The sequence below is a fragment of the Schistocerca piceifrons genome, chromosome 11, assembly GCF_021461385.2.
Source record: "Schistocerca piceifrons isolate TAMUIC-IGC-003096 chromosome 11, iqSchPice1.1, whole genome shotgun sequence".
Classification (NCBI taxonomy): Eukaryota; Metazoa; Arthropoda; class Insecta; order Orthoptera; family Acrididae; genus Schistocerca; species Schistocerca piceifrons.
Genome location: NC_060148.1, coordinates 11484963 through 11512262, shown reverse-complemented (window position 1 = coordinate 11512262; position 27300 = coordinate 11484963). Strand labels below are relative to the sequence as shown.

Below are 27300 nucleotides of genomic sequence, written 5' to 3'. Positions count from 1 at the left end.
CTTTGTTTCCGTAGTACCTTTCGTACATGATTGTTATACCACGGTGGATCTTTCCCCTCGCTTTGGACCTTAGTCGGTACGAACTTATCTAAGGCGTACTGGACGATGTTTCTGAATTTTTTCCATTTTTGTTCCACATCCTCTTCCTCAGAAATGAACGTTTGATGGTGGTCACTCAGATATTCTGCGATTTGTGCCCTATCACTCTTGTTAAGCAAATATATTTTCCTTCCTTTCTTGGCATTTCTTATTACACTTGTAGTCATTGATGCAACCACTGACTTATGATCACTGATACCCTCTTCTACATTCACGGAGTCGAAAAGTTCCGGTCTATTTGTTGCTATGAGGTCTAAAACGTTAGCTTCACGAGTTGGTTCTCTAACCATCTGCTCGAAGTAATTCTCGGACAAGGCAGTCAGGATAATGTCACAAGAGTCTCTGTCCCTGGCTCCAGTTCTGATTGTGTGACTATCCCATTCTATACCTGGTAGATTGAAGTCTCCCCCTATTACAATAGTATGATCACGAAACTTCTTCACGACGTTCTGCAGGTTCTCTCTGAGGCGCTCAACTACTACGGTTGCTGATGCAGGTGGTCTATAGAAGCATCCGACTATCATATCTGACCCACCTTTGATACTTAACTTAACCCAGATTATTTCACATTCGCATTCGCTAATAACTTCACTGGATATTATTGAATTCTTTACTGCTATAAATACTCCTCCACCATTGGCGTTTATCCTATCCTTGCGGTATATATTCCATTCTGTGTCTAGGATTTCGTTACTGTTCACTTCCGGTTTTAACCAACTTTCCGTTCCTAATACTATATGCGCACTATTTCCTTCAATAAGAGATACAAATTCAGGAACCTTGCCCTGGATACTCCTGCAGTTTACCAATATTACGTTGACTTTTCCTGTTTTTGGTCTCTGAGGACGGACGTTCTTTATCAACGATGATAATGCCCTCTCTGGTAAGCCGTCAGGTATTTTATCGTTTCGCCCAAGGGGGGGTCCCTCTAACCTAAAAAACCCCCGTGTGCACGCCACACGTACTCTGCTACCCTAGCAGCTGCTTCCGGTGTGTAGTGCACGCCTGACGTCATCGAGTTAACCCAGTGAGCATTGCCCTGACACTGGGCAGCCCAAGACGTTAGTCGCTGCAGGTTTCTAGACACCAAGTGCCTAGAATCTAAGTCCTGCCCCTAGTCCCGAATGCGGAGGATTCCAGACTGTACAAGTCGGCCTGTCCTCTGTCAGGCGGTATGGGAATATGGTACCGGACTCACTAGGTGTTAAGAAATACTTAAGTTATTGCTAGTTTATGTTTCTCAGATATTCCCTTAAAACCTTTTGTGATACCACGTTTGCCAATTTGTTGACGGTCTGAAAAGTGTCGTGTTGTCTGAGTGAGCTATATGCGTTATGGTGTGCCAGTTGGTCACGTAACGTTGAAGCTACATCATTGAAAAGGGGCACTCGTAAACAACACGGCCAGGAGTACCCTCCGGAACGCCAGAGTCACACGCGGGTGTACCCTTCTTCCCAAAGCCGTGACCAGTGAGAAAGTGGAATAGTCCCCGAGTTGGTTCGAAGTATTTCGTTCCCAGTCGTTCCTGTAATATCCGGAAGAAGATCAAAAGTTCTCCGTCCGGTTTCTTCAGCTTCCCAGGATTCTTGCTGTAACTGGTCTCATAACAGCAGACGTGGACAGTTGCTGCCCCGGCAGCCCGGCTCGGTATATCGGAGAAGTCTCTGGCAGAGACTAGTAGGAAATTATTTCAGTTGTTTTTCGATATTATTCTTGTATATAGTTGTGATTCGAAGACGGTTCACTGTTTTGTGTTGGTGTCATACTTGGAGAATTTGGTTTGGTTAATTGAACAGTCCAAATAAATTGTTTTCGGAGTTGATCGTTAGTTTCTTCTGCTTACGCAGACGTATCAGGTTCTGTGCCACATTGAGAATGTTTGGAGCATTAGAGGAAGGGCCCTCCAGCTGTGTCGGGAATTTGACAACCCGATGCGCCAGTCGGACAGAATTTTGCACGATATTCTTCACGACGACAACCCAGCGACTCCACCGATACCTGCCTGTGTCAGGGCCAGAGGTGGAGCAACGTGCTGTTGCCTTGCTGAATTAGTGAAGACCTTTTTCTCGAATAAATGATCCAAATTTTCTAAAATTGTATTGGTTTCTCTCTCTGTACGTGTACACGCCAGTAGGGGGGCAACAGGGGCATCGGCGCATTTTGCTAGTGCGGGTTGCCTACAATGGGCAGGTATGCAGTCAGGGTATACCTGCCCCTAATGTAGGCAACCCGCATAAGCGAAATGCGTCGGTGCCGACGTTGCACCCCTACACATCTCATGTACGGATTGCCATCAGATTCAGAAAGTTCCCTTGTGGGGTGCCCTTTTTTCTTCGGGTCTGCTCTTAAGGGAGTTGGCCAATACCGAAGATTAGTTTTTTGCTTCTCTCTTCCACTTTCGGCTTTTTTATAACGAGAAGTGGGTTAAATACGGTGTGAAAATGGCTCTGAGCACTACGGGACTTAACATCTGAGGTCATCAGTCCCCTAGAACTTAGAACTACTTAAACCTAACTAACCTAAGAACATCACACACACATCCGTGCCCGAGGCAGGATTCGAAGCTGCGACCGTAGCGGTCGCTCAGTTCCAGACTGTAGCGCCTAGAACTGCACAGCCACTCCGGCCGGCAATGGTGTGAGCTTGGACAGTAGGCTACAGTAGAGTTCAACCCGTACCCATAACCTCAATTTCAGATTCGGAATCGTCAGCTTCGCGAGCACAACCAGGCGGCGAGCTCCCACTGTAGGCCGGACTCACCTCTTCGTCGTCGTGGGCGCGGTGCGCGAGCCCTGGGGCCGGCGGCGGCTGGTGGTGGTGGAAGGCCGGCTGCGGCTGCGGCTGCGGCTGCAGCTGGGGGTGGAAGGCCGAGTACTGCGGGGGCGGCTGCACGGCGGGCCGCGCCGCGAACTGCGGCACCTGCAGGATCAGCGCCTCCGGGGGCGGCGCCCCCGCCTGGCCACGCTGCCGCCCGCCGCCCCCGCCGGGGGTCCGCCTCCCGCTGCTGCCGCCTGCAGACACAGCGACGGACGGCCGTCAAAAGGGTGCTCACCCGTCTCCTGCAAACTCCTGACATTGATCGAAAGGGGAACGTAGCACAGACACGTGCCAAATACCGTTCCCACAGACGTCAAGATGTGGGCGCGTTTATTTTGGAACACCACAAATGAACCCCTCCAAACATTAACGGAAGGGGACAACCGCACAAAGGACTATCGACACCTTGTGTCGAGGGTTGCCCACAGGGCTCGATTTGCGGACCGTTATCTCGAACATCGCCATCTACTCCCTCCCAATATTACTGGATGGTGACTGCTGCACAGAAACAGCGGTCTCGTGTGCTGAAGAGCTCCTCCTTGTGTCTCCACTGCCACCGAAAGGATTCCCACAGCGGTCACACTGCCGACCCTGACATTAATGGAATACGACAATTGCACGTAGGTAGCTGCTTGCGCTGACCGCCTCCTCGTCGAAGCAGCCAACACGAGAGGGCAGCTAGCAGCGACAACTGTCGGCAGTACTCCAAACCGTGAGCCGTTTATGTGGCTACTTAATAGATTCACCACGCAAAACCCTTTACGATATTAGGAAAAGTTGATACCGTCGGCTGAAGGAGACCCACTGATCTGTATTATTTACTAAGAAAGTCTTTGAATTCGATAGCAAGTAGACAATGGGTTTTAACTGACGAATAACCGCCTTCAGATTATATGTTCACTGTAACTACAAGGCGTGTTGTTTAAGAATCGTTTTGAAATTTAAAAAAGACGTGCTACGATATCTCAATAATTTTATTTTTACATGAAAGCGTGTACCTTAATGTACTTTCCTACATGATTTCTGTCAATATTGAGGCACTTGTCATAACGTTGTACCAGTTTTAGAATACCCTCCTCGTAGAAGCCTGCCGCCTGCCTTGTTAACCACTGCATCACCACTGTTTTGACTTCGTCATCGTCTCCAAGATGCTGACCGACCAGGTGTTTCTTCAAGTGCAGGAACAGATCGCAGTCACTGGGCGCAAGATGGGGGCTGTACGGAGGATGATCTAGAGATTCCCATCGAAAAGACGTGACGAGATCTTTGGTCTGATTCGCCACATGCGGACGGGCAATGTCTTGGAGCAAAACGATGCACTTGCCCAACTGCCATGGACTGTTGCTTCGATTCTGATGTGACGTAGGCCATCCATGTTTCTCCGGCCGTAACAATTTGGCTTCAGAAATCATCACCGTTGTTGTGGTACCGCTCGAGGAAAGTTAGTGCGCTGTCTAAATGTTTGGTTTTGTGCACATCCGTCAACATTTTCAGTACTCAACCTGCGCACAATTTTTGGTAATTCAAGTGCTCGGTCACAATACCATACAAGACACTACGAGAAACATTAGGAAAGTCATCCAGTAAGGAGGAAATCGTAAGGCGTCTGTTTTCTCTCGCATTACTGTCCACTTCCTGCACCAAACTTTCATTAAAGACCGAAGGACGCCCACGCCGTCGTTCAACGTGCACATTTGTGCGGCCATCTTTAAATGCTCTCACCCACCCCCTTACCATTCCATCACTCACTCATAATGTTTTCTCCGTAAACTGCACAGATCTCACGACGAATATCTATCGCTTTTAGGCCCTTAGCACTAAGAAATCTTACAACAGCCCGTACTTCACAGTCGGCGGGACACACGATTATCGGAGGCATCTCAAACACTCAGTACACAGCGTAAACAAGGAAGGACCAGACTGTAATGGCGTCAGTGCGTAGATTAAGGTACGGGCTTTCATGTGAAAATAAAATTATTGAGGTATCTTAGCACGTCTTCTTTTAATTTCAAAACGGCACTTACATAAAGAAACACGCCTCGTATTATCTGAGACGTCAGTGTTAAGCACCACAAAATCATCAACGTAACTGAAGGAGGACACGAACATGGCAACCAATCTCAAACCCACTGGTTATTTGTTAAACTTGCCCATCCAGATCCCAGGAACAAATGGCCATCTTCAGTGCACTCGAGTGGGTTACCATCGAACGATCTTCCAGTAGTACACGTGGCCATTACGACTTTACCGCTACGTACGTCGGATGAAGCTGGGGTCACCTATAATGGTGAGATGTCGGATGTTAACTCATTCAAATGAGTTTTATTTTACTTATAGGTGATACCTGGATTCGCAAGGATAATAAGTAACCAGTGGGGCTGCAAGGTTCGCGTCCTTCTTTGATTAACCTACGGTCGCTGTGCACGACGATTCCTCCTGGAACCAAAGTAGGTTACTGTAACCTGTTGAAGTACTATAAACGTGACCAGACCGTACCTGCAAACGTATAGAACCAGTAGGGGACACGGTCAGAGTACGTGTGTGGGCGCACAGGGTCAAAGGGAGACATGCTCTGCTCTGCTCTGACTGGATCATTTCTGAAGCTCGGAAGAGATACGGCCAGAGTACGTCTATCAGAGTACAGACTCAGTTGGAGACACCCTCTGGTCCCAGCAAACCATTTCTGCCTGCTTACATGACAGAAGCAGACACGACCAGAGTGTGTAGATCCGCAGCCCCCGGCGTGTGCGACTCACCGGAGGCGGCCCTGGAGTGCGGCGCTGCGCCCGGAGAGGTGGACTTGGGCGTCTGTGGCCGCGAGCGCGGCCTGGGCGGCGTCGACGACGACGACGACGCGGCCGTGGACGGCGCCTGGGCGCGCTGCTGCTGCTGCTGCTGCTGCTGGCGGCGCGGGCTGGGCGTGGTGCGCGGGGGCGGCGGCGGCGACTGGTGCTGCGGGGGCAGCGGGGGCGGCGGCGGCGACTGGTGGAGCTGCTGGTGGGGCGCGAAGGGGCTCTGGCTGGCCAGCCACTGCGCCACCAGCTGCTGCTGCCACAGCCCGTCCAGGCTGGCCGCCTTCACGCGACCTGCGCACACGACACGCTCCGTCAGCTGTGGCTCTGAGCGCCAATGGGGATGTGTCAGTCTCCACCACCACCAGCCTAATCAGCACCACTTCCTGCTCATGCGTGGGGCGCATGGCGCACGGCCTGGTGGTCCACAGCCACACAGCTCATGATGATAATGACTGTGGTGGTCCTCATGATGAGGTGGTTGTCGTGGTGATGGTGCTCGTCATACCGAGATGGGCAGGAGGAGGAAGTGGTGGTGATTGGAATGGTGGTGGTGGTGGTGGTGGTGGTGGTGGTCGTCGTCGTCGTCGTCGTCGTCGTGGTCATGCTGAGATGGGCAGGAGGAGGAAGTGGTGGTGCTGGTGGTGGTCGTGGTGACGTGGTTGTCATGCTGAGATGGGCAGGAGGAAGCAGTGGTGATTGGACTGTTGGTAGTGGTGGTCATGGTGAGGTGGTTGTCTTGGCGATGGTGCTGGTCATGCTGAGATGGGGAGGAGGAGCAAGTGGTGGTGACTGGACTGGTGGTGGTGGTGGTGATCGCCATGGTGGTCATGCTGAGATAGGCAGGACGAGGAAGTGGTGGTGACTGGACTGGTGGTGGTGGTGGTGGTGGTGGTCGCCATTGTGATCATGCTGAGATCGGCAGGAGGAGGAAGTGGTGGTGATTGGACTGGAGGTGCTGGTGGTAGTCGTGAGGTGGTTGTCATGTTGATGGTGCTGGTCATGCTGAGATGGGCAAGAGGAGGAAGCAGTGGTGATTGGATTGTTGGTGGTGGTGGTCATGGTGATGTGGTTGTCATGGCGATGGTGCTGGTCATGCTGAGATGGACAGGGGGAGGAAGCGGTGGTGATTGGAATGGTGGTGGTGGTCGTCATGGTCGTGGTGGTTGTCATGGTGCTGGTCATGCTGAGATGGGCAGGAGGAGGAAGTGGCGGTGAGTGGACTGGTGGTGGTGGTGGTGGTGGTGGTGGTGGTGGTCGTGTTGAGGTGATTGTCATGGCGATGGTGCTGGTCATGCTGAGATGGGCAGGAGGAGGAAGTGGTGGTGACTGGACTGGACTGGTGGTGGTGGTGGTGGTGGTCGTGTTGAGGTGATTGTCATGGCGATGGTGCTGGTCATGCTGAGATGGACAGGAGGAGGAAGTGGTGGTGACTGGACTGGTGGTGGTGGTGGTGGTGGTGGTTGTGGTGGTCGTGGTGAGGTGGTTGTCATGGTGATGGTGCTGGTCATGCTGATATGGGCAGGAGGAGGAAGTGGTGGGGACTGGACTGGTGGTGGTGGTGGTGGTGGTGGTGGTGGTGGTGGAGTGTATGTTGGTGGGAATGGGAGGAAGGGGGAAGGAGGAAATGGGGGTGATCGAGATGATGGTAGCAGTGATGGACTAATGGTGATGGTCCATAAGAAATAAATTCATCAATCCCCCCCCCCCTGTCCTACATGAACTCTGCCGTCCACAATGATGAGGAGGACAATCGGTAACCTTTCTCAGTGCCACACGTAATTGCTTTGATATTATATACACCACATTTTCTGACTAATGAATCTCTAGACTGCTGAGAAACACTTTTCCTCCACTTAAGAGAACTGCACGGATGTCAGTGCGAGAGACTGGCGCAGTCTGCTGCAGGTCACTCGGGGCAGTGTCCCTCCCTCTGACGAACAACTGAGAAAACTGTAGGGAAGATAAGCACACGGGACAGAAAATTGGCCACACCCAGCGGACGTTGCCTCCCCTAGCCTCGGCAACGGCCTCAAATCGACGAGGAAGAGAATCCGCAAGTTTCTTCACGTAGCCGCAGCGAGATGAAGCCACTCGTTCACGATCGGGTCCCATATAAATACTAAACTGCCGTGGATGGTCTCCCCGACCGCTGCAAATCGCGCGAGCTCCTCCGAGCCGCCTTCTGATGGCCTCGCCGTCCGTGTCCGGCGGGCGACTCACTGCACTCCCGCCGACAGCAGGCGCTCCACAGGCGCTGCACGAGCGTCTGTCAGTGTACCCCACACTCTCTCTCGCTGCAGTGAGAAATTCAATAAGGTCACGTTGCTTGTAACCGTGCAGGTAAAAATAAGAGGAGTTGTCATGACGTCACAAACTTGAAGACGACCCGAGTGAAGATCTGCCATGTTAGCTACTCCAAAACATTCGCTTCTGGCGGTTTGATTCCGTGTAGTCGTGAAGTGTTTTGATGAAAAAAAAAATGCCGGCTTCCGTCACTTACGGTTGTAATAATCGTTCTGATTGTAGTCTAAATTTTAAACAAATCGCGTTTCATTCGTAAGTGGACTTATTAAAGCGCTATTTTCTTATATATACTCGAAATCCTGATGCACTGTAAAGTTTTACAGTATGGTTTTATTTCTGTGAATTGACGTTACATTTCCTATCAATACAATGCGAAGAGCTCTCTGGAGGTCAGCAATGCACTTTTTTCATTGTTTGGTTATTCCCAAGTAACTGAAAAGTCCTGGCAAGAAATATCCTGGAAATAGGGACTAACGTTTTAAACTGCAATAATTTAATATAAAAGTAATGCAGCTATGTGTAGTTAATTAAATCTTCAGTAAAGTGTGTGGAACATCTGTTACAGTGGTTAAATTATAAGTACTTAAAGGGTTACATATTTGTTAAAGCAAAGTTCCCTACCTAAGTCCAGGCTATTTACATCATTACATTAATCATTGTGTAGTCGTGTTACCCTGTGAACTGCTGTTATTTGCCACAAGGAATGTCACTTGGTAGGTATAATTTCAAAACAAAGCAGATGTGTAGACTACAATGTGTCTGACAATCTTAAATTCAGTTCTTTCCCTTCGTAATTTAACGAATCTTGCACTTTGTTGACGTGACAGCAGGCTTGTTTTATCATCCCTGCATACATCTATGGGACACCAAAGGAAATAAGATAAGTTTCTTGCAAACTTACACATTTAAAATTTCCATTCGACTTGTAAACGCAACGAATACAAATCGGTGACTCTAAACTATCAATCATTGCTTTCGGAGTTCTGGCTCTATCAATTATCGACACAAACACAATGAAAGTGTATAGAAATGGATTACGAAAGCTTTTCACAGCACATACTTCTCAGTTATTCGAAGTATATAAACAAAAAGGAATTACAGTACTAAGGCCAGAAGCGTCATATTTTCGTGTCGTGTTACTGTATCGAGTACGCATTTAAGACCAGAAAAACGTCTGAGGTTGTGTTCCTTATGCTTTGTTGTTCACTAAAACAGTTTAACATTTACTATATAAAACGAATATCGCGTGCACACGACAGAAATAACGAACAAGAAGCAATTGTAAACAGTCGTCTGCTAATGTTTTGGGGGATCTCAAGATGGCGGCAGGTCCCACTCACTGGCTTCAAAACAACGTGCAGCGCAAGTCTGTAGCGCCATCTCCCCTTATTCTGCCTCCATGCCTACGGACGCCATCTTGAAACTGTCCTGCAGCTACGCTATCTGTCGGAAATAACGGAAACTTGGCGCGCTCGCTCAGGAAATAATACATACGCATTCGTAGCATTACTATCGGGTGTGGAAAAAAAAGCGGTGCATTACTGTGTCGGCAACCATCGTCCTTGCGGAATGAACAGTCTATGCGCTTGCAGTTTGTGCACAACCACAAAAATGCGCTACGCATTTACGTTTTGCGTCCCGACGCCGCGTCGCGTTCGCCCTGTCTAAAACTCCTGTTGTTAGGAAAAAGGCCGTTTGTGGCACGTTCCGCCTTCATTTACCTGCGACTTGCGGTGCGTCGCTTTATTTATGGTAAATGAGTGGACAATGGCTCCTCTCCCGCCAGGTTTAATTTTCTTCCGGCGAATGAGCTCTTCAGTCAGTTCTCGCTGCGTCAGATTCGTGCAGCATCTGGAGCTGTACACGACTTCCTCTGTCAACACCGTCAGGAGGTTCCATGTACTTCATTTGGTTCCTCGACTTACGTCGTGGAGACTTCATGGGAGATTACGTCGATCTCTGAGACGGAAGAGCAGATGCTGGTTCCGTTAGGTGGTGGCTCGATCGGCCGATTTCTCTGTCCCGTTTGAGCATCCAGGGCCCATTCCGATGCACCGCCGAGGGTGTAGTCGCTGTGTCTGTTAAAACTGTTGTTAAATGTGCTGATTCTGAAAGGCTTCTATGATGTCCCGGTATGTAGATGGACCTCATACAACTTCCGTTTCGCAACGGCAGATCTGTCGAAATCGCGACATTTGATGCGGAGTAGACACTTGGCAGCGTTCTTGAATCGTGCGTAGACAATCACCAGTGTAACTGGTAGCAGAGTTACGAGGAATTTTATAGAGTTACGCCGACACCACGGCTGCCCACTATTCGGCGCAGCGTCGCCTTCACTGTCTGCGATGGTCGGAGCGCGAATATGAATGTCTTGGACGCCACACTGAGTGACTCAATACGAACGGTGCACAGGGCGTCGACGCCACATTAAATGCCACAGTTTCGTCAATTGAAATCATCTGGGCCGGCTGCGTCGTACGTGTCATAAAGCACTCCGTCGTCAGGCACCGAGTGGCCTACCGGGACCATCCGACCGCCGTGTCATCCTCACTGGAGGATGCGAATAGGAGGGTCGTGGGGTCAGCACACCGCTCTCCCGGTCGTTACGACGGTATTCTTCCACCGGAGCCGCTACTACTCGGTCGAGTAGCTCCTCAATTGGCACCACGAGGCTGAGTGCACCCCGAAAAATGGCGACAGCGGCATGGCGGCCCGGATGGTCACCCATCCGAGTGCCGACCACGCCCGACAGCGCTTCGGTGATCTCACGGGAACCGGTGAAGCCCCTGGGCCGTTGCCTTCGTACGTGTCATACATTTTAATATTCGATACCGAGAACAAAGAGTAGAGACAGCGACAGTAACCGATCAGGTTCGTTTTAGCACTTGAAGACAGAAGGACACGCACTGGACAAAGTTTCGGATTTTTCTAAACAGACCTCGCAGATGTAGAACCGGCTGCCGTCACATGCATCCTTTTCATCTACAGGCGATAAGTGATGATAATGATGATGGTGATGATGATCAATATGAGAGCGTCGACTCACCGTCAGGTCCGGGCCACATCCCCGGGAAGCCGGGCAGGAACTGGGGGCCTGGGGGCGGCGCCGCCCCCGCCCTCGCCGCCGCCGGGGAGCCGCCCCTCCTGCCTCCCCCGGCGCTCTGGCGGCGCGCGCCCGCCTGCGACTTACGGCCCCCAACGGGGGTGGCGGGCGCCGACGACGAAGACGTCGACGGCGCTGACAGGTCGAAGGCGTCCGGCAGCCCCGCCTGGACACACGGGGGAGACTCGACTACGGCACAGCACAGCACAGCACAGCACAGCACACAACACTCGAGGACTGAGACAGCCCTGTAGTCATCAGGTATCAACGTTATTTTGGTCACTCTGTGTCTTACGTAAATATCGACAGGCCTAGCTCACACACGGCAGAACCGTGTAGTCGCGAAATCTCTGACTATTGCTACAATATCTTTCTGTCGGCACACAGCCTCTGCCTGAGAGCGCTAGCTGGAAAAATTGGAAATTTGTGGCAACATCTTATGGGACCAAACTGCCAAACTGCTCAGGTCATCGGTCCCTAGGCTTACACACTACTTAATCTAACTTAAACTTACGCTACGGACAACACACACACACACACACACACACATTCCCGAGGGAGGACTCGAACCTCAGACGACGGGGGTGGGGGAGTCACGCGGGACCGGAAGACGTGTGACAAGGAGACGGCATGACCGTGGGGTCGGGAATTTGTCGGCAATTTTGTGTGGTGAAAGAGGACCCCCTAACACCTCACGTGGTTAAAGTATTAGCACGCACTAGCCGCAAAATCCCGGGAAAAATCGATCCAAAGCTCCTTAGGTGCCTTATGAGTACAAAATGTTAGTCCACTGCCTAGCCGCCGTCTGGCCTGGATGGTTAAGGCGCGGACTCTTACGTCAAATGTGTCGCGTTCGATTTCTGCTCCGGCACTTTTTTTTTCTTCTGTTTCATTTTCTTTTGTTATTCCACCAACTGTTCAAAAAGTTTCCCAAACCTACATTATTTTAGCTCGAGAACGTAAAGTTTTTCATTCAATGAAATATATTCTTGCTCGTTGTTCTATTTCGTTTCATGGGGTTTCAAGGTTTAATGGGGCTTTGTAAGGGTCCCCTTGGGATTGTGACGTTGACGGAAAATAATTTAATTGCAAAAAAAGGATGTCGCAAATTGAAGAGAACCGCTAGGCCACTCCGGCCGGCGAGGATTATGTGATAAATACTCACCAAACAGGTAAATACATTTTCTGCGTGCAAAATGTTTTTACCGATGTAAAATATCAACGAGCTTGGGTACGAATATTTTTCTGTGAACGAAAACCTTCCCGCTCTTCAGCTAAAATAGTGTTTTAAAAATAATGTAAATTTGGGAAACTTTTTGAATAATTGGTGGAATAACAAAAAAAAAAAAAAATGAAACAGAAGAAAAGAAAGAGCCCGTGGAGGAATCGAACCCGAGACTTCTGGCGTATAAATCCGAGTCTGAGCCCTAACCATCTAGGCCAGACAGCGGCTCGGCAATGGACTAACATTTTATACTCATAAACATGGACAATAAATAGTTTGGACAAGAAGAGAATAGAAGCGTTCGAAATGTGGCACCTAAGACACTTTGGATCGATTTTTCTCGGGATTTTCCGAGTAGTGCGTCCTAATATTTTAGCCACGTGAGGTGTTAGGGGTCCTCTTTCACCACACAAAACTGCGGACAAATCCCCCACGCTACGGTCGTGCCGTCTCCTTGTGAGACCACGCGCCTATCCCGCGCGGCGATACACGTATTGTGACTTAAGCAATATTTATTACTATATGTAAGATGAAAAATGGTCAAGAAATATTCCTTTTAAATATGAGATCAGATCGCTAGGATTGGTGTATGAATATTTTTTATGCAGCCATGGCCAGAGAAGCCAAGGAAATTGTTTGTCTTTTTCTGGAATGTCCAGACACTGGAGAAAGCACGAAAGTGAGTAGCATTATTTTGTGTTATTAAGATTGTAGAAACGAAGCTCAGATAACACGATTGTTATTTGCATTGCTCTGATAGGAAGATGAGATTTCCCTTGCTCGCAGTTATTTATGAAAGTCATGTTACGTAAATGTTATTGCGAACATTTAGTTGGTTTTTAAAGTTTAACTTTTGAATATTCGGCTTCCTTTGAAATTTGTGACGGGTCATTTCTTACCATTTAAGATTGCCACCATCGATTGACTGTATTCCGTACGCACGAACACTACACGTTGTGGTGCCGATGACATTGTAATTCTGTCGGACACAGCAAAGGACTTGGAAGACGAGTTGAACGGAATGGACAGTGTCTTGAAAGGAGCATATATGATGAACATAAACCAAAGCAAAACGAGGATAATGGAATGATATCGAATTAAATTAGGTGATACTGAGAGAATTAGATTAGGAAAGGACAGTAAAAGTAGTAGATCAAAATAAGTGATGATGGTCGAAGTAGAGAGGAAATGAAATGTAGACTGGCAGTAGCAAGGAAAGCGCTTCTGAAGAAGAGAAATTTGTTAACATCGAGTACAGATTTAACTGTCAGGAAGTCGTTTCTGAAATTATTTGTATGAAGTGTAGCCATGTATGGAAGCGAAACATGGACAATAAATAGTTTGGACAAGAAGAGAATAGAAGCGCTCGAAATGAGGTGCTACAGAAGAATGTTGAAGATCAGGTGGGTAGATCACATAACTAATGAGGAGGTATTGAACAGATTTGGAGAGAAGAGAAATTTGTGGCACAACTTGAATAGAAGAAGGGATCGGTTGGTAGGGCATATTTTGAGGCATCAAGGGATCACCAATTTAGTATTCGAGGGCCGCGTGGAGGGTAAAAATCGCAGAGGGAGACCAAGAGATGAATACACTGAACAGATTTAGAAGGATGTAGGTTTCAGTAGGTACTGGGAGATGAAGAAGCTTGCACAGGATAGTGTAACATGGAGAGCTGCGTCAAAGCAAGTACCAGAAATATTGCAATGAAGCATATTGGATGTTATAAGTAAACAAAACAAAAAAATCCCCCGCACTGCACCGCATGGGCAACTGCGCGTTCAGGGAGAGGCTTAACAGTAGAAAGACATCCCGAAGAAAGATGTTGTAAGCGACGAGGTACAGTGGGCCCCGAGAAAAATACAAAAGAAATTGGATGGGTTAGATATATACAGGATTATTACAACTGATTGAAGCGATTTCACAGCTCTACAATAACTTTATTATTTGAGATATTTTCACAATGCTTTGCACACGCATACAAAAACTCAAAAAGATTTTCTAGGCATTCACAAATGTTCGATATGTGCCCCTTTAGTGATTCGGCAGACATCAAGCCGATAATCAAGTTCCTCCCACACTCGGCGCAGCATGTCCCCATCAATGAGTTCGAAAGCATCGTTGATGCGAGCTCGCAGTTCTGGCACGTTTCTTGGTAGAGGAGGTTTAAACACTGAATCTTTCACATAACCCCACAGAGAGAAATCGCATGGGGTTAAGTCGGGAGAGCGTGGAGGCCATGACATGAATTGCTGATCATGATCTCCACCACGACCGATCCATCGGTTTTCCAATCTACTGTTTAAGAAATGCCGAACATCACGATGGAAGTGCGGTGGAGCACCATCCTGTTGAAAGATGAAGTCGGTGCTGTCGGTCTCCAGTTGTGGCGAGAGCCAATTTTCCAGCATGTCCAGATACACGTGTCCTGTAGTGTTTCTTTTGCAGGAGAAAAAGGGGCCGTAAACTTTAAACCGCGAGATTGCACAAAACACGTTACCTTTTGGTGAATTGCGAATTTGCTGCACGAATGCGTGAGGATTCTCTACCGCCCAGATTCGCACATTGTGTCTGTTCGCTTCACCATTAAGAAAAAATGATGCTTCATCACTGAAAACAAGTTCGCACCGAACGCATCGTCTTCCATGAGCTGTTGCAACCGCGCCGAAAATTCAAAGCGTTTGACTTTGTCATCGGGTGTCAGGGCTTGTAGCAATTGTAAACGGTAAGGCTTCTGCTTTAGCCTTTTCCGTAAGATTTTCCAAACCGTCGGCTGTGGTACGTTTAGCTCCCTGCTCGCTTTATTCGTCGACTTCCGCGGGCTACGCGTGAAACTTGCCCGCACGCGTTCAACCGTTTCTTCGCTCACTGCAGGCCGACCCGTGGATTTCCCCTTACAGAGGCATGCAGAAGCTTTAAACTGCGCATACCATCGCCGAATGGAGTTGGCAGTTGGGGGATCTTTGTTGAACTTCGTCCTGAAGTGTCGTTGCACTGTTATGACTGACTGATGTGAGTGCATTTCAAGCACGACATACGCTTTCTTGGCTCCTGTCGCCATTTTGTCTCACTGCGCTCTCGAGCGCTCTGGCGGCAGAAACCTGAAGTGCGGCTTCAGCCGAACAAAACTTTATGAGTTTTTCTACGTACCTGTAGTGTGTCGTGACCATGTGTCAATGAATGGAGCTACAGTGAATTTATGAAATCGCTTCAATCATTTGTAATAGCCCTGTACGTCTGTACCGCCAGCGCAGAAACAAAAGTAAATGGAATGTGTTCTTCCTCTGAAACCATGTGGAATAAGGCGTTTTCTCTTAAGATTTTTGGTTTAAAAGATCGTTTCTTTCACATCTGCGAAAAATCATTAGTCGTCGTTGGACACGCAGTACAGTGAAGAGTGCTACACCCCCACGTGTGTCAGTGGAGTCGGTAATGAGCTGCGTTCGTCGTTGTCAGTGTATGTGGTGGTTTCCAGACCCTGTGCGCTGCAGTTCGTGATAAGTTGGTTTGGACTGAACGGGGACAAAACTGTAAGGTCGTCACTCTCTTCATCAGTTAGGTGGCAAACCACGAGTAGTGGCCAAAGGAAGGAGGCGAAAGGCAAATTGTGATAAGCTAAGTATAACTACCACAACAACAAAAAACAGAGCTGAAGCACAGAAAAGTCGTTAAAAGATCAGTCAAGAGAAGGTATTAAAATCAAGAAATGAAAAACAATAATGAGAATAAAAATGAGGAAGGGGCAGAAGCCAGGGTGGGCCACAGGGCAAAGGTGGGGGGTGTGGGGGAGGGGCACCCAGAGAGGGGTAAAACTTCCTGGCAGATTAACTGTGTGCCGGACCGAGACTCGAACTCGGGACCTTTACCTTTTCCGGGCAAGTGCTCTACCAACTGATTAACTGTGTGCCGGACCGAGACTCGAACTCGGGACCTTTGCCTTTTGCGGGCAAGTGCTCTACCAACTGAGCTACCCAACCACCGTTCTCACAGCTTCAATTCTGGCAGAGCACTTGCCCGCCAAAGGCAAAGGTCCCGAGTTCGAGTCTCGGTCGGGCACACAGTTTTAATCTGCCAGGAAGTTTCATATCAGCGTACACTCCGCTGCAGAGTGAAAATTTGATTCCAGAGAGGGGTGATTTGAATGAGGGACTCGGTCCGTTCGTCGGTCGCAGCCGGCGGGCGGGCACTCACCTGCAGCCTGGAAGCGGTGTCTCCGAGCGGCCAGTCGACGTCTGCGTCGTCGGCGCCCGCCTGCGGCGGCCGGCTGCGCCAGGGGGCGGCGGGCTTGCGCCGGCTGCACCTCCCGAGAGACGCGTCCGCCATCACCTGCGGACCACCAGAGAACCCATCACTACCCAGCAGCCCGAGCCGGTGCCACGCTACAGCGCCAACGATTTATTTACACTACTGGCCATTAAAATTCCTACACCACGAAGATCACGTGCTACAGACGCGACATTTAACCGACAGGAAGAAGGTGCTGTGATATGCAAATGATTAGCTTTTCAGAGCATTCACACAAGGTTGGCGCCGGTGGTGACACCTACAACGTGCTGACATGAGGAAAGATTCCAACTGATTTCTCATACACAAACAGCAGTTGACCGGCGTTGCCTGGTGAAACGTTGTTGTGAAGCCTCGTGTAAGGAGGAGAAATGCGTACCATCACGTTTCCGACTTTGATAAAGGTCGGATTGTACCGTATCGCGACTGCGGTTTATCGAATCGCGACATTGCTGCTCGCGTCGGTCCAGATCCAATGAGTGTTAGCAGAATATGGAATCGGTGGGTTCAGGAGGGTAATACGGAACGCCGTGCTGGATCCCAACGGCCTCGCATCACTAGCAGTCGAGATGACAGACATCTTATCCGTAGGGCTGTAACGGATCGTGCAGCCACGTCTCGATCCCTGAGTCAACAGATGGGGACGTTTGCAAGACAACAACCATCTGCACGAACAGTTCGACGACGTTTGCAGCAGCACGGACTATCAGCTCGGAGACCGTGGCTGCGGTTACCCTTGACGCTGCATCACAGACAGGAGCGCCTGCGATGGTGTACTCGACGACCAACCCGGGTGCACGAATGGCAAAATGTCATTCTTTCGGATGAATCCAGGTTCTGTTTAGAGCATCAAGATGGTCGCATCCGTGTTTGGCGACATCGCGGTGAACGCACATTGGAAGCGTGTATTCGTCATCGCCATACTGACGCATCACCCGGCGTGATGGTATGGGGGTACCATTGGTTACACGTCTCGGTCACCTCTTGTTCGCATTGACGGCACTTTGAACAGTGTACTTTACATTTCAGATGTGTTACGACCCGTGGCTCTACCCTTCATTCGAACCCTGCGAAACCCTACATTTCAGCAGGATAATACACGACCGGATGTTGCAGGTCCTGTACTGGCCTTTCTGGATACAGAAAATGTTCGACTGCTGCCCTGGCCAGCGCATTCTCCACATCTCTTACCAATTGAAAACGCCTGGTCAACAGTGGCCGAGTAACTAGCTTGTAACAATACGCCAGTCACTAATCTCCATGAACTGTGGTATCGTGTTGAAGCTGCATGGGCAGCTGTACATGTACACGCCATCCGAGCTCTGTCTGACTCTATGCCCAGGCGTATCCAGGTCGTTGTTACGGCCAAAGGTGGTTGTTCTGCGTACTCATTTCTCAGGATCTATGCACCCAAATTGCGTCAAAATGTAATCACACGTCAGTTGTAGTATAATATATTTGTCCAATGAATACCCGTTAATCATCTGCATTTCTTCCTGATGTGGCAATTTTAATGGCCAGTGGTGTATTTGTTCATGCCGGACCCGCCAGGTTAGTCGAGAGCGCTAATGCGCTGCTTCCTGGACTCGGGTAGCAGCGAAGGCCCCGGATCGATTCCGCCCGGATTACCGACGAGGGCCGGTGTGCCGGCCTGCCTGGATGTGGCTTTTGGGCAGTCTTCCACCTGCCACTAGGTGAATACCGGCCCTCACTTACACGACTCGCAGACATCTCAACATGTTTACACTATTCGATGGCCTACACTGGACACACAGCAGGTGTACACTCACTCCATCCCGTGGCATCCGGCCACCCCCTACAATTATCCGTGTCAAATCCGTCCTTAACCGTGCCGACCCTGCGCAAAATGCGGGACAAAAGCGCTAGAAGAAGAAGAAGAAGATTTCACCAACTGCGACATGGTCGCGATGCCATTATGGCATTATCACTTGAGGACATGGTGTAAAAGAGATCCCAGGATAGTCATTACGGACTGAAATCGGTCATCGCCTAAAGAATTCATGTTGTGATCAAAGACTGGAATAAAAAAAAAACATCTGAGAAGAAGACTTGTCCATGCCAGAGCTCACGGGCTGGTCTTTCCCTAATGCTCCTAAATGCGTTGTGTCTGGAGCCTGTACGGATGCGTATTGATTTTCACGTTTACGGACGCAGCCGCTAATGGACATCGTAATGTTTCGGTTATTGTGGCTGTAGTACACACGAAAGTTTTGCATCACCTCGGTTCCGAGAACTCCGGCACCGGTACAGAAAATTGGATTAGAGATCAACACAAACATCATTTCCGCTCTTTTTATTACTCATGAAAACCACACATTGCATGTTGTACCACCATACAGCGAGACCTTCAGAGGTGGTGGTCCAGACTGCTGTACACACCGGTACCTCTAACACCCAGTAGCTCGGCCTCTTTCACTGATGGACGCCTGTATTCGTCGTGGCATACTATCCACAACTTCATCAAGGCAGTGTTGGTCCAGACTGCCCCACTCCTCAACGGCGATTCGGCGTAGATCCCTCAGAGTGGTTGGTAGGTCACGTCGTCCATAAACAGCCTTTTTCAATCCGTCCCAGGCGCGTTCGATAGGGATTCATGTCTGGAGAACATGCTGGCCACTTTAGTCGAGCGATGTAGTTATCCCGAAGGAAGTCATCCACAAGATGTGCACGATGGGGGCGCGAATTGTCGTCCATGAACATGAATGCCTCGTCAATGTGCTGCCGATACGGTTGCACTATCGGTCGGAGGATGGCCTTCACGTATCGTACAGCCGTTACGCCGCCTTCCGTGACCACCAGCGGCGTACGTCGGCCCCACATAATGCCACCCCAAAACAGCAGGGAACCTCCACCTCGCTGTCTAAGGCGTTCAGCCTGACCGGGTTGCCTCCAAACACGTCTCCGACGATTGTCTGCTTGAACGCATACGCGACGCTCATCGGTGAAGAGAACGTGATGCCAATCATGAGCGGTTCATTCGGCATGTTGTTGGGCCAATCTGTACCGCGCAGCACGGTGTCGTGGTTGCAAAGATGGACCTCGCCGTGGGCGTCGGGAGTGAAGTTGCGCATCGTGCTGCCTATTGCACACAGCTTGAGTCGTAACGCGACGTCCTGTGGCTGCACGAAAAGCATTATTTAACTTGGTGGCGTTGCTGTCAGGGTTCCTCCGAGCCATAATCCGTAGGTAGCGGTCATCCACTGCAGTAGTAGCCCTCGGGCGGCCTGAGCGAGGCATGTCATCGACAGTTCCTGTCTCTCTGTGTCTCCTCCGTGTTCGAACAACATCGCTCTGGATCTCTCCGAGACGCCTAGAAACTTCCCTTGTTCAGAGTCCTTCCTGGCACAAAGTAACAATGCAGACGCGATCTAACCGCGGTATTGACCGTCTAGGCGTGGTTGAACTACAGACAACACGAGCCGTGTACCTCCTTCCTGGTGGAATGACTGGAACTGATCAGCTGTCGGATCCCCTCCGTCTAATAGGCGCAAATGGACGGGTTTAGTTACACCTCTGAACAGTCAAAGGGACTGTGTCTGTGATACAACATCCAGTGAATCTTTATCTTCATGAGTTCTGGGAACTGGGGTGATCCAAAACTTTTTTTGGATATGTGTACAAAAAAGAGGAACTTGCAATAGAAGAGATTTATTTTACTTTATTGAAAATGCAAAACGTTTTTGACGTGTGTATGTGGTGCTCAAGTAGATACTGTAGCAGGCCTGGAGGCTTTTAACAAAAAAATGATTCAAATGGCTCTGATCACTATGGGACTTAACTTGTGAGGTCATCAGTCCCCTAGAAGTCGGAACTACTGAAACCTAAATAACGTAAGGACATCACACACATCCATGCCCGATGCAGGATTCGAATCTGCGGTCGTAGCGTTCAAGCGGTTCCAGACTGTAGCGCCTAGAACCGCTCGGCCACCCCGGCCGGCGGCTTTTAACGCTCGAGAAATTATTGCTTATCGGCATTTCAGATATCTGAAATCTGTAACACAGGTCTTATTGGACGTCTAGAATGCCGTTGGTTCTGAGGACGAGGAATAAAATAATTGAGTCAGAATTTGTGTCCGTATGGCTTAAAAAAGCTCTTAGTTGTAGCAAGGTTATAGTTGTTGGTGGTGTGACAGATAAGTAAATTCTCTTTCACAGCCGGTCTTTCCAAAATCCATTGCAGGAACAGTTCTCTCAAGGGAACCTGGGCCTCATAGGCTGTAGCTTACGCTAGTATTTTGTAATTTAATAACTGAAAAACTTTAATAGCTACTGAAATAACCTCCGCGTGAAAAAAATTTAAAAACTGTGGAATATGTAGTGGAGTGAACTTTTCTTTTTATGTTACTTACGGAATTGCGTGTGATTCTTACTTTGCGTACACTGTACTTCCACATCACTGAAAGAAAAAGGTCAAAAGGAGATTTATTCTTTCCATTACTAACTTGTTGAAAGAGTAGACCACAAACATTTAGCAATTTGTTGCTTTGTGCATTTTTTTGAGAAATGATTTTTCAGAAGTCGCGTTTTTCAGAAGTCGCGTTTTTCAGAAGTCGCATTTTTCAGAAGTCGCATTTTTCAGAAGTCGCATTTTTCAGAAGTCGCATTTTTCAGAAGTCGCATTTTTCAGAAGTCGCATTTTTCAGAAGTCGCATTTTTCAGAAGTCGCATTTTTCAGAAGTCGCATTTTTCAGAAGTCGCATTTTTCAGAAGTCGCATTTTTCAGAAGTCGCATTTTTCAGAAGTCGCATTTTTCAGAAGTCGCATTTTTCAGAAGTCGCATTTTTCAGAAGTCGCATTTTTCAGAAGTCGCATTTTTCAGAAGTCGCATTTTTCAGAAGTCGCATTTTTCAGAAGTCACATTTTTCAGAAGTCACATTTTTCTCCTAATAATTTAAGAACATACGACATGCTGCAGCCCAAAACATCGAACAACTTTCTCAATAATGTGGTTCTATGTGTACGCAAGCAGTATATTATTACCGACACAAAATTCTGTTTACGTAGCTTTCATATTGGATGGGATAATGATACTAAAATAAGGAAACAACGTTGATTACGGGAAAAACCAAAGATTTACACGTGATTTTCTTGTCAACCACACCTCGACGAACATTTCAATTCCACAATGTCGTTGAGTCTGACTGTTCTTCCCATTTTCTTTAGTTCTCTTTCTTTTCTTCGCTATTTTGTCCTCTTGTCGTAGCCCACTTTTCGTGTTGCCTACTCTCACCATGCTGAATTCCAGCATTACGGATGAAGGGCGCCACGAACTTGTATTTTCAGGTAGGTGTCCGGATGCTTTTGACCACAAAATCTGTATTCAAGTCATAGACCCCCCCCCCCCACCTTTCCCCATTCAGTGACTCTCACGTCGCTGCCAAATACGGACGAAACAAACAGAGCAGAGAGAGAGACTGTGGCGTGGTGAGTGGTGTGTCGGCCGGAAGAGGCGGAGGCGGAGGCGGAGGCGGCGCACGCCCACACGCACAGAGGGCGCCAGAGTGCAGCAGCAGTGCCGCCCACACCACGCCCTGGAGTACTGGTGCGCGGTGTGGCACCCTTACCACACACGATTAACGACGGAGTACATCGACAAAGTCCAAAGAAGGGCAGCACGCTTCGTACTATCGAGAATCAGAGGAGAAATGCCACGGTCATGATACAGGATTTTTGGGTGGACGTTGTTACGGTGCTCGATTATTTCGAAGTGCAGCTTCTCTGGAAAGAAATCCTAATTAATCGAAACCATCAGCTGCCAACAGGTGTTTTTTTTTTATATTCATTTAAACACACAGAGTAGCTCACTACCTCGGTTACTACGGTGGGCCGTGTGCTACTTAATACAAGTGACAAGCCAGGCAGTGTTAGGCTGCTAGCAAGTTATGTCAGCTTGACAAGGCCCCATTCCGTTACCGTCCCTGCCACGTGGAGGCGGACCTTTTTCTCATGTTTCTGCCCTGGCTGTTGCTCTGTGTGTTGGTACACTCTTTAATACAGTGATTGACGTTTATATGCAAAATAATTAATAAAAACTAATTTAATTACGTATAAAATAAAACATAATAGATATAAAAATATACACACAAAGGAAAACAAAGAAAAAGAATTCTAAACTATATGGTATCTACAGAGAACCGAGTTCTCCCTGATGCAATTTTAGAGTACAAAGCTATACATGTGCCCCAAAAATTAAACTGAGCTAGATTTCTCCTGTTAAGATTATAAGTGATGTTACAATTTCACACGAAACATAATAGCAGAATGAATATTAAAATATCTTGCATAGACAATCTTAGATGCAGGAAGTATTCAGGTAGCTATGTTTAAACATAATAGGATTCCTCTATTCAAAATTTAAAATTGAATTTAAGTATAAGATAATATACAAATCATCAATTGTTAGGGATAATTGGTTACCAAAGTTAATATAATTAATAAAAAGAATATAGTTATACTTAGAATAAAAGGAAATAAGTGTTTGATACTCTCACATGCAATTCCTGAGTGTGGAGGCTATGCATGTGCCTGTAGATTGAACGTAACTAGATTCCTCTACGTGACATTATAAATAAGGTTTCAAATTACACGTGAATAATAATACAATATGAATATTAACATATAGCAGTACAATTATATCTTGCATGCTGTTAATTATAATTGATACCAAAATTATCCCCAACACAAATGAAATTACAGAAATATTCAGATAGCTGAAGGTTATACATGAACATTCCTCTATACAAGATTTTATTTGGGGCAGTAGATTACAAAAACCAGAAAACAATGTTAATATATCACAAAAGCTAGAAGACTATATTAGAGAAATCAAAAATTAAGTTACACAGAAGTCTAAACTGTGATAATTTAAGTGTAAGATTGCTTAAATTGATTACAAGTAAATCCAGTTTATGTGGCAAGACAAGTGACTAGGTTGTGAGCCAGGAAGGGGAATCTGCATGAATGTCCACTGAAATCTCTGTGACCAGAATGAGATTTTCACTCTGCAGCGGAGTGTGCGCTGATATGAAACTTCCTGGCAGATTAAAACTGTGTGCCCGACCGAGACTCGAACTCGGGACCTTTGCCTTTCGCGGGCAAGTGCTCTACCAACTGAGCTACCCAAGCACGACTCACGCCCTGTACTCACAGGTTTACTTCTGCCAGTACCTCGTCTCCTAGGCAGAAGTAAAGAGATTTTGGTTGACCGCCTGGTGGTTCTGGTAGTACGCCGGGCCGTTGTGGTTGTGGTTGTGTTGCATTTTGTGTGGGGCTGTGCGCTCGGAGCCGTGGAGTACCGCCTGTGTGAACCGCTTCACAGGGGAGTACTGATCGGGCCATTCTTGGTCCTCTGCTGTATGAAATGATTTTATTATTATTTTAAAGCAACATTATCACTTAAGTGACTTAATTCTTGTTGCGTTAATTGCAACTTGGGTACTGAGAAATCTAGTAGTGTAATTACCGAAGATTTAATAGTGGCACATGCCCGTTTACCTGTTTCGTGATCTGTTAATTGCCGAAAGACCTTGAGCTCATATGATGTGATGTTCTTAAACTATTGTATTTTTATGTCATGTTATTGTTTTCATTTAATTTGCTGATCACTGGTGTACTGTTCCAAGTATTAAAATGTTTCAGGTAGCTATTACTTGGGTGGAACGCGCGCAACCGCAACGGAGAGAGTAGTTGCGTGCCTTACGTGTCCGTTGTTGGCGCGGCCTGGTGTCCGTTGTTTGTTTTGGTGCGCCCGAGTTAAGTACTGTGTTGCCTCCTCCCTTGCGGACCCGTCGTGTTCTTCTCATAAACATTTCCTTCAAAGCATTTCAGTTAATTTTATTCTAGTACTATTTTATTTCTTACATTGGTAAAATTGTTCAGCCTTCATTATGCACATTCTTGGTCTTAGCGGAGTTGATGTGCCATTCTAATATATTAAACTCCATTGTGTGCCCTTCGTGATACATGTTGTTTACTGACTGAGTATGGCAATTATCTCTCCGCCCCCCCCCCCCCCCCCCAATGAACCATGGACCTTGCCGTTGGTGGGGAGGCTTGCGTGCCTCAGCGATACAGATGGCCGTACCGTAGGTGCAACCACAACGGAGGGGTATCTGTTGAGAGGCCAGACAAACGTGTGGTTCCTGAAGAGGGGCAGCAGCCTTTTCAGTAGTTGCAGGGGCAACAGTCTGGATGATTGACTGATCTGGCCTTGTAACACTATCCAAAACGGCCTTGCTGTGCTGGTACTGCGAACGGCTGAAAGCAAGGGGAAACTACGGCCGTAATTTTTCCCGAGGGCATGCAGCTTTACTGTATGATTAAATGATGATGGCGTCCTCTTGGGTAAAATATTCCGGAGGTAAAATAGTCCCCCATTCGGATCTCCTGGCGGGGACTACGCAAGAGGACATCGATATCAGGAGAAAGAAAACTGGCGTTCTACGGATCGGAGCGTGGAATGTCAGATCCCTTAATCGGGCAGGTAGGTTAGAAAATTTAAAAAGGGAAATGGATAGGTTAAAGTTAGATATAGTGGGAATTAGTGAAGTTGGGTGGCAGGAGGAACAAGACTTTTGGTCAGGTGAATACAGGGTTATAAATACAAAATCAAATAGGGGTAATGCAGGAGTAGGTTTAATAATGAATAAAAAAATAGGAGTGCGGGTTAGCTACTACAAACAGCATAGTGAACGCATTATTGTGGCCAAGATAGACACAAAGCCCACACCTACTACAGTAGTACAAGTTTATATGCCAACTAGCTCTGCAGAGGATGAAGAAATTGATGAAATGTATGATGAGACAAAAGAAATTATTCAGATAGTGAAGGGAAACTAAAATTTAATAGTCATGGGTGACTGGAATTCGAGAGTAGGAAAAGGGAGAGAATGGAACGTAGTAGATGAATATGGATTGGGGCTAAGAAATGAAAGAGGAAGCCGCCTGGTAGAATTTTGCACAGAGCACAACTTAATCATAGCTAACACTTGGTTCAAGAATCATAAAAGGAGGTTGTATACATGGAAGAATCCTGGAGATACTAGTAGGTATCGGATAGATTTAAGACAGAGATTTAGGAACCAGGTTTTAAATTGTACGACATTTCCGGGGGCAGATGTAGACTCTGACCACAATCTATTACTTATGAACTGTAGATTAAAACTGAAGAAACTGCAAAAAGAAGGGAATTTAAGGAGATGGGACCTGGATAAACTGACTAAACCAGAGGTTGTACAGAGTTTCAGGGAGAGCATAATGGAACAATTGACAGGAATGGGGGAAAGAAATACAGTAGAAGAAGAATGGATAGCTCTGAGGGATGAAGTAGTGAAGGCAGCAGAGGATCAAGTAGGTAAAAAGACGAGGGCTAGTAGAAATCCTTGGGTAACAGAAGAAATATTGAATTTAATTGATGAAAGGAGAAAATATAAAAATGCAGTAAATGAAGCAGGCAAAAAGGAATACAGACATCTCAAAAATGAGATCGAGAGGAAGTGCAAAATGGCTAAGCAGGGATGGCTAGAGGACAAATGTAAGGATGTAGAGGCTTATCTCACTAGGGGTAAGATAGATACTGCCTACAGGAAAATTAAAGAGACCTTTGGAGAAAAGAGAGCCACTTGTATGAATATCAAGAGCTCAGATGGAAACCCAATTCTAAGCAAAGAAGGGAAAGCAGAAAGGTGGAAGGAGTATATAGAGGGTCTATACAAGGGCGATGTACTTGAGGACAATATTATAGAAATGGAAGAGGATGCAGATGAAGATGAAATGGGACATATGATACTGCGTGAAGAGTTTGACAGAGCACTGAATGACCGGAGCCGAAACAAGGCCCCCGGAGTAGACAACATTCCATTAGAACTACTGACGGCCTTGGGAGAGCCAGTCCTGACAAAACTCTACCATCTGGTGAGCAAGATGTATGAGACAGGCGAAATACCCTCAGACTTCAAGAAGAATATAATAATTCCAATCCCAAAGAAAGCAGGTGTTAACAGATGTGAGAATTACGGAACTATCAGTTTAATAAGTGACAGCTGCAAAATACAAACGCGTATTCTTTACAAACGAATGGAAAAACTGCTAGAAGCCGACCTCGGGGAAGATCAGTTTGGATTCCGTAGAAATGTTGGAACACGTGAGGCAATACTGACCTTACGACGTATCTTAGAAAACAGATTAAGGAAAGGCAAACCTACGTTTCTAGCATTTGTAGACTTAGAGAAAGCTTTTGAAAATGTTGACTGGAATACTCTCTTTCAAATTCTCAAGGTGGCAGGAGTAAACTACAGGGAGCGAAAGGCTATTTGCAATTTGTACAGAAACCAGATGGCAGTTATAAGAGTCGAGGGGCACGAAAGGGAAGCAGTGGTTGGGAAGGGAGTGAGACAGGGTTGTAGCCTCTCCCCGATGTTATTCAATCTGTATATTGAGCAAGCAGTGAGGGATGAACATCAACAAAAGCAAAACGAGGATAATGGAATGTAGTCGAATTAAGTCGGGTGATGCTGAGGGAATTGGATTAGGAAATGAGACACTTAAAGTAGTAAATGAGTTCTGCTATTTGGGGAGCAAAATAACTGATGATGGTTGAAGTAGAGACGATATAAAATGTAGACTGGCAATGGCAAGGAAAGCGTTTCTGAA

General features: G+C 47.4%; 1 long non-coding RNA gene and 1 other non-coding gene across 2 annotated transcripts in view; both read right to left on the bottom strand.

Annotated features, from left to right (window-relative positions):
• Positions 1 to 16245: 16245 nt before the first annotated feature.
• Trnal-caa lies at positions 16246 to 16320 on the bottom strand. Its single transcript has one exon. It is a non-coding gene; the product is annotated as a tRNA-Leu (tRNA).
• Positions 16321 to 16543: 223 nt separating this feature from the next.
• Positions 16544 to 27300, bottom strand: part of LOC124720403 — a 44839-nt gene continuing 34082 nt past the window's right edge. Inside the window, exon 3 of the long non-coding RNA XR_007006150.1 lies at positions 16544 to 16669. This is a non-coding gene — a long non-coding RNA (uncharacterized LOC124720403). The remainder of the gene's footprint in view (positions 16670 to 27300) is intronic.